Raw genomic sequence first — 15,863 nt, 5'->3', positions numbered from 1 at the left:
TCATAGCAAAAAGTTGGTAACAAGCTCAATGTCCATCAGCATGAGAATGGATGAATAACTATGGATTTATCAATGATGAGTAGCTATAATATTACATCTATGTTGCATGTATTATATTAATATTAGTCATTTGTTGTTGTATAGTCACTCAGTTGTGTCTGACTGTTTGCAACCCCATGGACTGTAGCCCACCAGGTTCCTCTGTCCATAGGATTTCCCAGGCAAGAATACTGGAGTGGGTTGCCATTTCCTTCTCCAGGGGGTCTTCCTGAACCATGAATAGAACCCGTGTCTCCTGAATTGGCAGGTAGATTCTTTACCACTGAGCTGTCAGGAAATATTAGTCATACATAATACATAACGACTACAAATATATCAACATGGGTGAATAGCATACTGGTGCTTCATCTGTTGACACTCACAACAGCCTGAGGAGACAGCCTCTTGGAGTTGCAGTTCAGAATGTTTTATGGAACAATGGCACTATACCACCCACTCTTCAGGTGTCTAGCTTGCATAGATAGTAACTTCTGCAGGTTTTGGCTTCTCAGCCTCCATCATCATGTGAAACAATTCCTTATGGTAAACCTATCCATTTGTTCACCAGTCAATAGATGGGGAGATGGGGAGGTAAAAGTCCCTTTGGTTCTTTCTCTGAAGAACCCATGCTAATATACCTACTAAATAAAATGAGGTTTTTATTTTCTTATTAATTTGCTCACATTTCAAAAACTCTACCACTCAGTTTCCTTATTTGAAATTAGGGCTAGAAACTTATGTCTCATCAGTTTGTTGTGAGTATCAACAGACAAAGCACCAGCATAGTACTGGGCTTGTAAGCACTCAAAGTTGGTTCCTTTGAGTGTGACCCTGGATGGAAGAATATTGCTTGGCCAATTGATCATGAAGTCAGCCTGCAAAACTGTGGGTGGGAGCTTGAGGGGTGGCTGAGTGGGATTGGTAGGGTCAAACCAGCTTACTTCAGTATACCCCAGAGTAAATCTAAGTGAAGTGAGAGTCGCTCTGTCGTGTCCAACTCTTTGTGACCCCATGGACTATACAGTCCATGGAATTCTCCAGGCCAGAATACTGGAGTGAATAGCCTCTCCCTTCTCCAGGGGATCTTCCCATCCCAGGAAATTGAACCCAGGTCTGCATTGTAGGTGGATTCTTTACCAGATGAACCACAAGGGGAGCCCAAGAATACTGGAGTGGGTAGGCTATCCATCCTCCAGCAGATCTTCCTGACCCAGGAATCGAACTGGAGTCTCCTGCATTGCAGGTGGATTATTTACCAACTGGCTATCAGGGAAGCCCCTAGTAAGTCTAAAGTCCAAGATAAGTTCAGTATTTTCTCCCTGCCAAAAAAAAAAAAAATGTTGGTTGTGTCTCTCTTATCATCAAAGACGTCATGCTCATCACATGATTTTTATTGTTTATTTTACTAACCTTAGAAGAAATGGGTACTAGCTTCCAGGTAGAGAATGAGGCCCAGTGACTCACCATCATTCCCACATACAAATGGAAAAACTGAGATTCAGGAATTGTGTTTTACCCAAAAGAATATGGCTGGTTAGCCCCTAAGTTCAAATATCTCTCCAGGCATGTAATGAGGTTGGGTTTCCTGAAGAGTTAAAAGCCAAGTGTAGTGAGGGTGCAAAATAAAGAGAAGACTTTGGTCTCCCTTTAAGCTAAGGATAAACAGAGGCTAAACTTGTGGAAAATATGAGGAAACCCATTCAACAAGGAATATACATATTTATGATTCTAATTCCTTCAAGTCTTTGCTCAAATTTTACTTTCTTGATAAGACCCACATTGATCATTTTATTATTAATAAATACTGCAACCTTCCCCCCTACCAATTACTACTGATTCCTGCTGCACTTTCTTTAAATCAAAGTTTAGTTGATCTACAGTATTGTGTTAGTTTGAGGTATACAGGAAAGTGGTTCATATTTATATGTGCTCTCCAAATTCTTTCCCATTATAGATTATTACAAGATATTGAATATAGTCCCCTGCATTATATAGTAGGTCCTTGTTGTTTATCTATTTTCTGTATAGTGGTGTGTATATTAATCCCATTCTCCTAATTTATCCCTCTCTTCCTTTCTCCTTTGGTTACCATCAGTTTGTTTTCTATGTCAGAGTATAATTTGCTTTAAAAATAAGTTCACTTGTATCATTTGTTTAGATTCTACATATAAGTTATATCATATATTTGAATTACTTTGTTTTTAGTATGATAATCTCTGGGTCTATTCATATTGCTGCAAATGGCAGGTTTTAATTCTTTTCTATGGCTGAGTAATATCCCATGGTATATGTATATCACATTTTCTTTATCCTATTCATCTGTCAATGAACACTTACATTGCTTCCATGTTTCAGCTATTGTAAATAGTGTTGCTATGAACATTGGGGTGCAGGTATTTGTTTGAATCAGTTTTTGTCTTTTCCAGATATATGCCCACAAGTAGAATTTCTGGGTCATATAGTAAACTATTTTTAGTTTTTTAAAGGACCCTCCATACTGTTCTCCATAGTGACTATACCAGTTTAGATTCCTACCAACAGTGTAGGAGGGTTCCATTTTCTCCATACTCTCCCCTCCTGTTGCACTTTCTACCTTACCTGTATAATACCTAATATATATTCTATGTATTTAGGTTTTATTTTTATTATCTCTCCTTACACACACACACACACACACATATACATACAAGCACACAAATGTAAATTCTATAAGTACAAGGATATTCTGTTTTGTTCACTGATGTGTCCTGAGTGCTTAAGCAGTATGAGGCACTCCATGAATCTATGTGGGATAAATAGGGTCTGAGAGACTACAGGAATGTTTCCAGATAAGGAAGACATTTTGAATACATGCATTTGCTCCCTCCCGAAACCCTAGTAAAATAATAGTAAAGGAGGCATAACCTCACAAGGACATAAAGAACGGGAGACGAGACCACAATAAGAGTTGAGAAGCTGGAAAACAAATGAAAAAATAATCACTGTCTTAGTAGAACCTGGAAAGCTAAAGCTTAAGCCAGCAGTGGGGGAGAACCAAGAAGCATTGTGATTTACACTGAAGAAACCACTAAGGTTGAAGATTTGGTGGTACCTCAACTCAACACATAACACTGGAGGTTTATTCATTGGACAGGGTAAAACCAAGGGTCTCTTAATGGGGAAAGGAAGAGTTATTATTATCAATCTGGGTCCATTCAGGAGACAGAAACCACACAATATTATACAAAATATTCCCATGCTCAGTAGAATATTTACATATGGAAGGTCAGCCTCTTTGCTCTTTCAGCTTCTGAATCCTGGCAGCCAAGCTGAACTATTCAGGCAGGAAATTGAAGGGGTCTTCTTTGCAGAGGCTGATAGCCTAAAAGGAAAAACCTACAATATTAAGGATTACTCAAAGAAAGAATCCAGTCAGAAACACAGAGATCTGCTTATGTCCAATGGAAATCAAATGTGTCTAACACATGCTCAGGGCCTCTGATTGGCTCTTTGATGCCCTACTCTTGTATGTAGACAGAGAACTAAGGATCATCAGTTATGTGTGGAAATATATCTGCCCAAACAAAAAACAGGAAAAAGAAAAAACTTGGAGGACAAGAGACTATGAAAAGAGAAAGAAAATATTCCCTCACATTATCATTAATATTTTTAAAGGAATAAATGAAAATATTGCATCCATAGAATAAGACAAGAGGCAATAAAAAGGAAAACTCCAAAAGAACATTTAGAAATTAAAGTATCATAAGATCTTTAAAAAATGCAATAGAAGTTTGTAGGGTGAAGCTGAAGAAACCTCCTAGAAAATCAAGCAAAAGAAAAAGACATGGAAAATAAAAGAGAATTTTTTTTTTCCTAATAAAGGATCAATTCTGGAGACTCTAGAGTGAGAGAATAAAGAGTGGATGAGGAGGAAATAATCAAAAATTTTATCAGAATTGAATGACAAGGATTTCTAGATTGAAGAGTCCACCAAAGTCCTTGATGTTGAATGAAAATGGATCCAGACCAAGGCACAGCATCATGAAATTTTGGGAAAAAAAGGACAAAGAAACTATCTTAAGAACACTCTTTTTCATGAGATTAACAGAGAATGGGTTTCTTCAGAAAAAGAAGAAACCAAGAAAAAGAGTCACACAGGCTGCAGGAGCAGGGAAACCCAACCTAGAAAAGAAGAAAAGGGAATCTCTACGCCGCCGCCAAAGAGAATTCCCAGAACAAGAACTCTGCAACAGCTTAAAGAGTAACCAGTCTAGGTTGGAGCAGATGAGACGGCTCCAGGGGAGACTTCTTCAAGAAGATGAAACTGAGAGAATACCTAACATGACCAAATTTATTGAGAAGAAATGTAGACAATTAATGGGGAGTTTGGGTTGAACTGATGATTAAGTACATAGAAAACTAAATGAAAAAAATGTCATCATGAGGGCCAGAGAAAACAAAAAGTTGCGCAAGAAAGAAATCATGGGAAAAAAAAAAAGAAATCATGGGTATATCACATGGCTTATATGGGAGCAATGTTTACATGGTCATAGCAATATAAACACTGAATATTGTTTTAACTAAATATCAGAACACAGCCATTTGGAGAGGACAGGGAAGGTGAAGCCTGCTCAGCCCGTGAATGTGGTGGTGGTGGTGATAATGATAATGAAGGTGGGAGTCTCATCTTTCATGGAGGGAAGTCAATAAATAACGTATATGAAATCTATATACCAACAGATAGCCACACAAGTGTGTCATTTAGAGATACAGAAGTAAATGCCAAAAGAATTAGCTAAAAAGAGTTGAAAATGGGGACTTTCCTGGCAGTCCACTGGTTAAAATTTGCCTTCCAATGCAGGGGATGAGGGTTCAATCCCTGGTTGTGGAGCTAAGATCCCACCTGCTTTGCAGCCAAAAAACCAAAACATAAAAAAAAAAAAAAACAGAAGCAATATTGATAAAATCAATAGAGAAGAGTTGAAAATAGTTACTTCTGTGGAGCAGAAAATGGTGAGGAGAGGTGGATGGCATACTGCTGTTTTCAAAACAAGACTTATAAAACTATTTGATTCTTTTATGTACATGTATAACTTAGGTCTAAAATAAAAACAAAATTCAAAGAAACTACAAAAGAGTTTTCAAGTGAACAGATCCCACTGCAACATTCCCCACCCTTCCAATATTGCGATTATCAAACCCTGTCTTATCTCATAAATCACCAGCCTCTCCCCAGTATCTCCACCACCTCAACAAACCAAAGTTCTGACAGAGGAAAGGGAAACACTGGTTGAGTCTGGGATCTGCCCTTCTGGGATCTTGTTAAGAGCCCTGGGTCACCTTTAGTCCATTATCAGTAGATAACTTCTCCGGGGACAATTTAAAACCTTTCCACTGACGTTACAAATCTCAGAGACTCAGATGGTCTCTCCTAATGTATTTCCTCTTCCTTAAATTTCACTGAATATCTTGATTCCAAAACCCTTGATAGTAAATGGACCTTCTACTCCTTCTTCCTTTAGATTCTCCTTCTTTAGAGACAGGGATGGCCTCAGGGTACTTCTCCTTTTGGCAGATATGGACACTTGTCAAGTTGTAAACACTTGGGTAACAGACTATTTCTGTTACCCTTTCATCTTACTGCGTTGCCCTCACCAGGGATAAAAGGCAGAAGCCCTATTAGCTTTGCTTATTTTTGCAGAGAACATTATCCTTAAGCTACCAAATTCTAGAATATTTTTTCTTTCCCTTTCACTGGCTATTTACTGGCTCTGGTTCTAAGGCTGGCCCAGGATATAAATAAGAGAACTTTTTGGAGGACACAGTTAAGTGACCCTGGTAGGTCAGGTGAGCTTATCTGTTCATTGCATGGTACTCAGGGGAGAAGAATCTCTCATTTTAGATTAGTTCAAAACATTTCACACTGTCCTTGGGTCTGACCTAGACAACCCTCTTATCTGTGACAGAGAAGGCATACTTATCCTATTGTCAATTAAGCAAAGCTGGGAGAGATATTTAATATCATAGAAGAATGAATTGGGGAATTAAAAAAACTCAATAGGTTGCAAAGTTAAGATTAACAAAAAAATGAAATTTACCATGCTTATATTCAAAATATTAATTTTATAAACAGCATGTGGAAGATTTTGCTTAACACTTCAGGTGGAAAAAAAAAGGCTATGAGTCTAATGGCAAGTTTAGCAAGTTGTCAGCAAAAAGTGGCTGGGGATGGGGCAGTGACTTCCAAAAAAGTAACTTTTCTTTCTGCCTCCCTGAGAACATAAGCAAAATTGTTTATGCTATATTAATCAGTTTGCTAATAAATGTTTAGTGAGGATCTGCTAAAATTGATTGTCGTGATGGTTACACAATCCTGTGAATATACTAAACACCATTGAACTGTACACTTTAAATAGGTGAATTTTATGGTATGTGAATTATATCTCAATAGAGCTGTTATTAAAGAGAATAGAGGACTCTGAAGAGGGTTTGTTTATATGGGCTTTATATAATAACCCCACATAACCTATCATTAGGGCTTCCCTGGTGGCTCAGGGATAAGAATCTGCCTGCCAATTCAGGAGACACAGGTTAGATCCCTGGGTTGAGAAGATCCTCTGGAGAAGGGCACAGTAACCCACTCCAGTATTTTTGCCTGGAGAATCCCATGAATTCTCTACTAGAGGAACCTAATGGGCTACAGTCCATTGGGTTGCAAACAGCTAGACACAACTGAGTGACTAAACAACAAACTATCAATAACCTCTAAGTAGTAACCTATTCAGTTCAGTTCAGTTGCTCAGTCGTGTCTGACTCTTTGTGACAGGAGAATGAAAAAGTTGGCTTAAAACTCAACATTCAGAAAACTAAGATCATGGCATCCAGTCCCATCACTTCATGGCAAATAGATGGGGAAACAATGGAAACACTGACAGACTTTATTTTGGGGGGCTCCAAAATCACTGCAGATGGTGACTGCATCCATTAAATTAAAAGACACTTGCTCCTTGGAAGAAAAGTTATGACCAACCTAGACAGCATATTAAAAAGCAGAGACATTACTTTGCCAACAAAGGTTCATCTAGTCAAAAGTAACCTATTACATGTTAACATAAACAGATAACATAACAAATTTTTATGGAAAAATAACAACCAACTTAAAGGTTAGTTGCAGTGCAGAATATGAAACCACATCAATGAACTTTTTGTTTTTATTAGAATTCATTGATCTCTCTTGCATTTCGAATGCAGCTTTTATCCATGCATGATTTTGTAATGCTCTTTGTTCATTTTGAAAACACTGGATCACAAAGTTATGCAAATCTTCCAAAATGTTGACACATTTTATTCTACAATGTTAAAAAATCACCATCATTAATAATACCACTGATTTCATCAGAGAAGTCTGTAATTTGGGGGAAGTTGTCCAACACAATGCCACACGCAAGTTTTCCTAACTTCTAACTTTTCCTTTAAAGCTCAAATTTTATCATGAGAACATATACTGGCAGTTGTTTTCTATATTTCACTAATGAAAACAATCTGATGTTTTCATTGATGAAAACAATCACTAATGTTCAAAATAACATCTGTCTGAATGTCTATAGTTTGCCTGTCAGTCATTCCTTTAAGTAAAAATGATCCCATGACTGATTCATGTCAATGTATGACAAAACCCACTACAATATTGTAAAGAAATTAGCTTCCAACTAATAAAAATAAATGAAAAAAAAAGATCTTATATGAAAAAAGTGATTAGAAAAAAGAAAAAAGTGCTTAATTTAACTGACAACTCAAATGTTTACAGTATTGCTTTTTCTTAAGATTATATCATCATTTTGTGATAGTTACCAGAAGTGCTCTATGTATACATCCTGTTTTTGACACAGAACTTTTAAAAGATATGTTCTCAACTGTCAAGATTTAATATAATTAATAAGTTTTATTTCCTAATCAAGAACACTTTTAAGTGAACACTTTTAAACTCCCTCCAAGTGGGTGACAGTGAGAAATACAATGACTACTAGTATAATTTGGTTCTGCTGCCTTTATTCCTATCAAGGTGCAAAAAGTTTACATTACTTGGTACAAATATCAACATGATGGTGAAAAAAGACAAACAAAGGTTTAATATTATGAAGTTCATTGTGGTCTCAAAGATCCCTGAAAACTTCTTGGGGGATCTCCAGGTGTTTATGGATCACATGTTGAAAGCTCCTGCATTTAATGCCTCTCTTGAAGTCATGCATTTAGTTTCACTTGAAACTAGGGCCTATTAACTCCTCATCTAATAGTTTCTCCATTATACTGCAGAATGCCAAAATGAGTGATACAGATAATAAAATATAATGTGCACCCATATTAAAGCCAAATAATCAAATACATGCACCTGAATGTTCATAGCAGCTCTATTTACAACAGCCAAGATATGGAAGCAACCCAAATGCCCCTCAACAGACAGGTGGATGAAGAAGATGGGGCATACAGTTACACACACACACACACACACACACACACACATATATATATATACACACACACACAATGGAATTTTGTGTGTGTGTATGCTCAGTCATGTCCAGCTCTTTGTGACCCTGTGAGGCTCCTCTGTCCATGGGATTTTCCAGTCAAGAATACCGGAATGAGTTGCCATTTCTTTCTCCAGGGGGTCTTCCCAACCCAGGGACTGAACCCAGGTCTCCTGTGTCTCCTGCATTGGCAGACAGATTCTTTACCACTGAGCCATCTGGGAAATCCCACAATGGAACTTTATTCAGACATTAAGAAAAAATGAAATTTTGCCATTTGCAGCACCCTAGATGGACCTAGAGAATATTATGCTTAGTAAAATAAGGCAGACAGAGAAAGACAAATACTGTATGATATCACTTATGTGCAATCTAAATAACACAAATAAATAAAAAATAACACAAATGAATGTATATGCAAAACAGAAACAGACTCACAGAAAACAAACTAGTGGTTTCCAAAGGGGATAGGGAAAGGGAGAGTGGAAAATTAGGGGTATGGAGTTAAGAGATATCAACTACTGTATATAAAATAGAGAAACAGGGATATATTGTATAGCACAGGGAATTACAGCCATTATCTTATGATAACTTTTAATGGAGTATAATCTGTAAAAAAAACAAAAACAAAAACATACTGAATCACTGTGCTGTATCAGTTCAGTTCAGTCTACCTGAAACTAAAGTAATATTGTAAATCAACTATACTTCAATAAAACACAATAATAATAAAATTTCTACCACAGGCCTACTTTGAAATGCAGTTAGTTGTTATTAGCCAGACATGACCATTTTAAGCTCCTCTATTCCAGGTCATAAAGGTAATTTAAATAGATGTGCTTAAAACCATAAAGAGATGGGATACTGCTTAGACAATCAAAAGAGGCAAGGTGGACATCCATTCTACAGACTGAAAACAACAAAATTTAACTTCTATCACCTTGAGAAAGGGCTTTCATGTACTTAAAATCATAGAGTCTTAAAATTAGGTGGAACCTGGGACTTCCCTGCAGGTCTAGTAGTTAAGACTTCACCTTTCAATTCAGGGAATGAGGGTTCAATCTCTGGTTGGGGAGCTAAGATCCCACATGCCTCACAGCCAAAAAACCAAAGCATAAAAACAGAAACAATACTATAATAAATTCAATAAAGACTTTTTTAAAAAGTTAAATATTTTTTAAGAATTAGGTGGAATCAAAGAGGTAAGTCCATCCATTATCACACCCCATACAAGAGGTTGGACAAATCTGGTGAGGAGTGGCTTACTTCTCCCAAGACCTGTAACAGCTGTCCTTGGATCTCATTTTTCTTATAGGGGCCCTATATGTATGCAATTGAATTTTATTATCTCTTGTTAATCTGTCTCATGTCAACTTAATTCTTAGAACAACAGACAAACTAGAAAGGGAAATGGAAAAAGTTTTTCCTTCTTCACCATTACCCTTTCTTTCACCACTGCCCAAGCCCTTCTTATGTTCCAGGCACCATGCCATTTAATTCCCAGAATAACTCTGTGAAATAGACACCATTGACAGCCACGTCTCCTTTTCTAAGGCATTATGGTTTGAGGATGTTTGGCAATTGTATACAGCTGTGTTACTACTGCCTCAGTCAGCATATAGAATAGTTCCCTGCCCCTAAAATTTCCCTCATGCCCATTTGCAGTCATATTTGTAATTTTTAAAAATAATTTTGTACATATTATTTTTTTAATGGATGCTTCTCTTAACTAGATTTATTAAACATCTTCTGATGGCAATAATTTTATGAGATAATCTTAATTTCTGCATAGTAGCCCATTAAATGAATGTTTCATAATTTATTTAACCAATGTCCTTTTGTCAGATATCTGTTTTTTGCCATGTCCTGCTCCCTCTTCCTGGAATTAATATTTTACTTCTCACATGCAGTTCTTTTGCTTGCTTGTTTTTCCTCATATCTCATACTTGTTAGCCTAGGTTTTGCTAACTCTGTGTCCTCTTTCTTCCTGTTAAGTGTCAGTATTTCCCAAGATTCTTTGCTGAATCTGCTTACTGTGTAGTCCCTTCCCAGGTGATCAGTTTTCTTCCTAGTTTCAGTATAAATCCCTTGGAGCTCATTTTTATTTCTCTTTTCAGCACTAAGATCCCTATTCCCTACAGTCGACTAGGTATTTTTTCCACATAGGTATTCTTGTAATTTCAACTCCACATATTAAAAACTGAACTATTCTCTTTTCAAAATCTGCTTCTCTCTCTTTCTTTTTTAAACTACCTATTTCAGTTAGTGCAGGTGCTTCCCTTCCAGTCACATAGGAGTGAAACCTCAAAATCATTTCTGACTACTCTCCCGTGTCATCTCTCATGCGTGCTAAACTGCTTCAGTCATGTCCAATTCTTTATGACCCCAGGGACTGTAGCCCACCAGGTTCCTCTGTCCATGGGATTCTAAAGGCAAGAATACTGGAGTGAGTTGCATACCCTCCTCCAGGGGATCTTCCCAACCCAAGGATCAAAGCCGTGTCTCTTCTGTCTCCTGCCTTGGCAGGACCATTATTTACCACTAGTGCTACCTGGGAAGCATCCAATCAATTAAGTGCTATCGATTTGACTCCAAAAGACCTCTCAACCCGGGGCCGTCCTTTCCATTTGGCCATTACTATCCTAGTATTTAGGTCTCATGATTTCCTAACTGATCTTCCAGCCCTAATCTGATCCTTCCTTGATCTGCTCTTTATGTTAACTTTCTGAATCATCAGAGATAACTTTTGGAAGAAAGGAAATTATTTTCTTCTCCTGCTTGAAAATAACTGGTGGCTCCCCGGGGCTCTGTATCACTCACGGAATCATGTTTAAATGCTCCAGGCAGGCTTTCAAGGCCTTTCTCCACGTTGCACTCCAAGTCCTGCATGTTCCGGTTACATCAGCCCTGACCGCTCCCAAACACGTTCTTGCTTCTGCTATACCCTGTGACTATCCAGTCTTTAGCCTGTTTTGCAGATCCTTTGCTCTTTGCCTTTTACTGACAGGTGTTTGCACTATTGCTGGTGAGAAAAAAAAATTAGTTCTGCCTACTGGCCTGTTGTGGTCAGCAACGTCGCACCGCCTGCAAGGCAATCATGGATTAAGAGCCCATATTGATAATCCTGAGTCAGGGAGGGGCTGGCAGTGAGGGAGGAGAAACTCTCTCTATACAATTTTTCGCAGCAGAGAAGCACAGAATCTATGCTAGGAAGGAAGACAGTGTTCTCCATTCGTTTATAACACTCTCCTAGAATTCTATGTGCAGCTGTCTCCACAGCTGAGTGTTGTTTCAGTATTTTCCCCATTCCAGTGAATGGCAAACTGAAGTCTAGGAAGAGCCTGAACTCTGAATCAGGCTCCCCTCCCCAAAACAGGCGACAACCGACCTGTGTGATTCAAAGAAAGAGAGGCTATAAGGATAGCACCTCCTGATTGGCGCAGACGGAGTCAGACAAGCTTGGGGGCTGCTGATTGGCTCCCGCCTGATCAGGCGCTGTTGGGCTGTTGTAAATGTAAATAGCTCTGTGACCGGCAGTAACCCGGTGAGAGGGGGTGGAGAGGGAAGCTCTTCCTCTCCATTCATGTCTGCTCCCAGCCAGGTCCAGACAAGCTCAGACAGGCAGGCCCTTTAGCAGGGGGGCTGGGCAGCAGAAGCCTCGGGGTTGTGTCTTCGGAGATCTTAAGCTTGAGCTGAGAGTTAAAACACTCGCCTGCAGAGCTGAGCCAAGGTTGTCAGCTTCCACTCGGAGCTGCTTCCTTTCTGTTCTCAGTTTTGGCTGTTTAAGACCGTTTAATGGAATATTCTGTGTGAGCAGGGAAGTGTTGGAGGGCGCTGGGAAGATCGTTTTATGGGATAACATAAATGGCTGTGGTGGGTGTGTCACAGGGAGATGGAAGCCTGCCCTCCTCTGTTCCTGGTCACAGAATCCTGTTTGTTGAAGAGGCAAGAGCAGAAGCAAAGCATAAGGCCAGAGGGGCTCCTGCTGCCCCGGTTTATGGGGGGATCATCTTTCTACTAGAGGTGCAGCTTCTCCCATCCTCTACCCCTGCTTTCTTGCAAGTAGGGAGCAGGAAAGGAACAAATGGGTACATTGTTAAGTATAAAGGGTGAAAAAAAAGAATATGTGTGATATGAGCCTTGCTTGTAGAAACATAAATGGTGCAGCTGCTGTGGAAAACAGTTTGGTGGTTCTGGAAAGAGTTAAATGTAGGATTGCCATATAGTATAGCCATTCCTCTCCTAGGTATAAACCCAAATAAATTGAAGACCAGACTCAATTATTTGGGTCTTCTCAGGTGATTCAGTGATAAAGAATCCTCCTGCCAAGCAGGAGACGTGGGTTTGATCCCTGGGTTGGGAAGAGCCCCTGGGGGAGGAAATGGCAACCCTCTCTAGTATTCTTGCCTGGAAAATCCCATGGGCAGAGGAGCCTGGCAGACTACAGTCCATGGGGTCGCAGCAGAGTCAGACGTGAGTGAACACGCACACACTCAAATTTCTTACACATAAGTGTTCATAGCAACAGGATTCATAATAGTCAAAAGGTGGAAACAGGAATAGAGAAAGCAATTGTGGTATATTTATACAATGGTATATTATTTGGTGTTAAAAAGGAATGAAGTACTGATACATACTACAGTGTGGGTGACCCTCAAAAGCTCTATGCTGAGAGGAGGAAGCCAGACACAGAAGGTCTGTGTGGACAGAAGGTCACATCTTGTAGGATTCTACTTGCATGAAATATCCTGAATAGGTAGACCCATAGAGACAGAAAGCAAACTGGAGGTTGCCAGGGGCAGGCATGAGGAACAAGTGTGGACTAAGTACCAAGTCTTCTTTTGGGGTGAAGGAAAGGTTTCAGTACTGTATAGAAGTAGGGGTTGCACAGTGTTCCGTATGGACTAAGATGTCACCCTATTGTTCACTTTAATTTTTCTTTTTTATTGTTCACTTTAAAATGGCTAACTTTATGGTATGTGAGTTTTACTTAAAACATATGGATATGAAACAAGCAAAGAAAAAGACTGAAAGGTGAATCCTCACTGTTGTTAAGAATTCTCTGACTGTGCAGTCTGCCCTTTCATTTTCGTTTTCCTCTGGTCGGTCACAAAGTTCTAAAGCCTGTCCCGGCCCTGGCTGTTCACTGCTCCTATGGGAGATGGCCAAAAGGAGAGGGCCCCCCTCGGGCCCTGGACGGTCCTGACCTGGCCGTAGAAGAGCCGCATGAGTCAGCATAGCAGACACTTGGGCTTTGTGAGCTCTCTGTGGCTTGAGAGCAGCAGGCTGGGCAGGCCAGGGTGGGGGAGGGGGAAACCTGGGTCTGGAAAAGGGCAAGGCCCTGCCTCCAACCATCCTAGAATAGAATCTCAACTGCTTGGAACCTGCAATTAAGGCCTGTGGCATTTGCTCCAAAGTCAGCATACAAGAAGCAGCACTTCGCCTGCAGCTTAGTAAGTTAACTATCGGTCACAGAATACAACTCCCACACCCTGTGACATTTCACAGTTTGTCGCAGAGACAGAATTTAAAATGAAATGTGAGGTCTTTCAATAACTTTAGCAAACACAGATTGTTCAGGTGCAGGAGACATTTCTAAAAGAAGAGATACCCTTAAAGTGAAGTGAACTCTCTCAGTCGTGTCCAACTCTTTGCAATCCCATAGACTGTAGCCTGCCAGACCCCTTCATCCATGGAATTTTCCAGGCAAGGATACTGGAGTGGGTTACCATTTCCTTCTCCAAGAGATACTGCTAAGGATCTCAAAATGTGACAGCAGGGTGGAGTACGGTTTGTGAAAGTTTAGTGGAAATGTCAGATAGGTTTCTATTGTTAGAGAGATTAAAACTCAGGTATGGTTGAATGTTAAAACAGGTCACGAGGTGGCATGAGTTGGGTTCTTCTGGACCAGAGAATGCATCTGCAATTTAACTTTGCATAAATTTAGCTCCCTGCCACTGCAGCCAGACTTTGCCTCTGTGTAAAAGTGCATCTCACCAGGCATCTACTTGCATATGAGATTTGTGCACTCCAGATTTACCTAGATGGTTATGCAGAGTAGTTAATGAGTGAACTTCTGGAACTGGATCACAGAATTGTTGCTCACTGCCACACCGTGTTTTTTCTTCCAGTGAATTCGGTTCCCTCATCAGTAAAACTGGGGTAATCAGAGCACTTCACATACCATGAGAAAACGCACTCACTGTCAAGTGCTTGCTGTAGTGCCTGGCTATTGTAAATGTTATCATGGTGTCTGTGGGTCTGGTGGACTTAGAACTCAGATTTCCAGCATCAAAAGGCTGTGGGATTTCTGTTGATGTTTGGTCTCAATCCCTCTATCTAATATAGAATATGGTACATCTGTGAACTTTTCCAAGGAGTTTGGTATCACAAATATATCATTCTAGGTAGACTTTAGTTTATAGCAACTGTCATTTTTACATGTGGCTGGTGTCTCTGTCTCCAAGACAAAGGTAAGACTTGGAAGGTACAGGGCAATTATAGAGCAACAGGAAAAAAGTGTCCAACCTGAACCTTTCAAACAAAATAGAGGGAAAGGGGTAGAAAGCCAGATATTGATTAAGAAAAGTGTACCATCAACTTATTAAAGTCTGGCAAGACATTAGGAAGTGAGGGAGGTTGGTTCTGGTGAATGTTTAGAAGCCCAGGCATTGACCGGGTAGCTCCTGTTGGAAAATGAAGCTCTCTCAAACCATAAAATGTCCTTCTCTTTTCCACTCAGATTCTCAGATAAGGTGGTGGTGGTGGTGGTTTAGTCGCTAAGTCATGTCCAACTCTTGCGACCCCATGGACTGTAGCCTGCTAGGCTCCTCTGTCCATAGGATTTTCCAGGCAAGAATACTGGAGCGGGTTGCCATTTCCTTCTCCAGTCTCAGATAAGGTAAAAGTAAGAGGTAAGTCTCAGATAAAAGCTAAAAGCCTTTTCCCCCTAATGATCATGAAGCCCTCTCTATTCCAGGAATTTACAAGTTTTTCCTTGAATTTTTTTCCTGTCTTCCTGCGGCTGTTAATCAGAATTTTCAGGAAGCTTTATTCCCCTCAGGGACCACGTTTCTGTTTCCATTTCAAATGAATGAACTGGAAGGCCCAGCCTGGCTTGCCAGGTACAGAACTTCTTTCCAAAGAGTGTCTCCTGCTGCTCCCTTCCTCTCTGTTTCTCTATTTTGGGCTCATGTGACCATGGGACACACAGGAGACCTGGTATTTCCCCAGACCCAAAGTGCTTGCTGGGTGTTAACATGTTTTATCTAATGGCAGCAGACTCCTGGATTCCTGCTGCCAAGGCTGAGTTTAACC

Source organism: Muntiacus reevesi, chromosome 2 (genome assembly GCF_963930625.1).
Source record: "Muntiacus reevesi chromosome 2, mMunRee1.1, whole genome shotgun sequence".
NCBI lineage: Eukaryota > Metazoa > Chordata > Mammalia > Artiodactyla > Cervidae > Muntiacus > Muntiacus reevesi.
The sequence above is the reverse complement of the archived record's forward strand: the minus strand, read 5'-3'. Positions refer to the sequence as shown.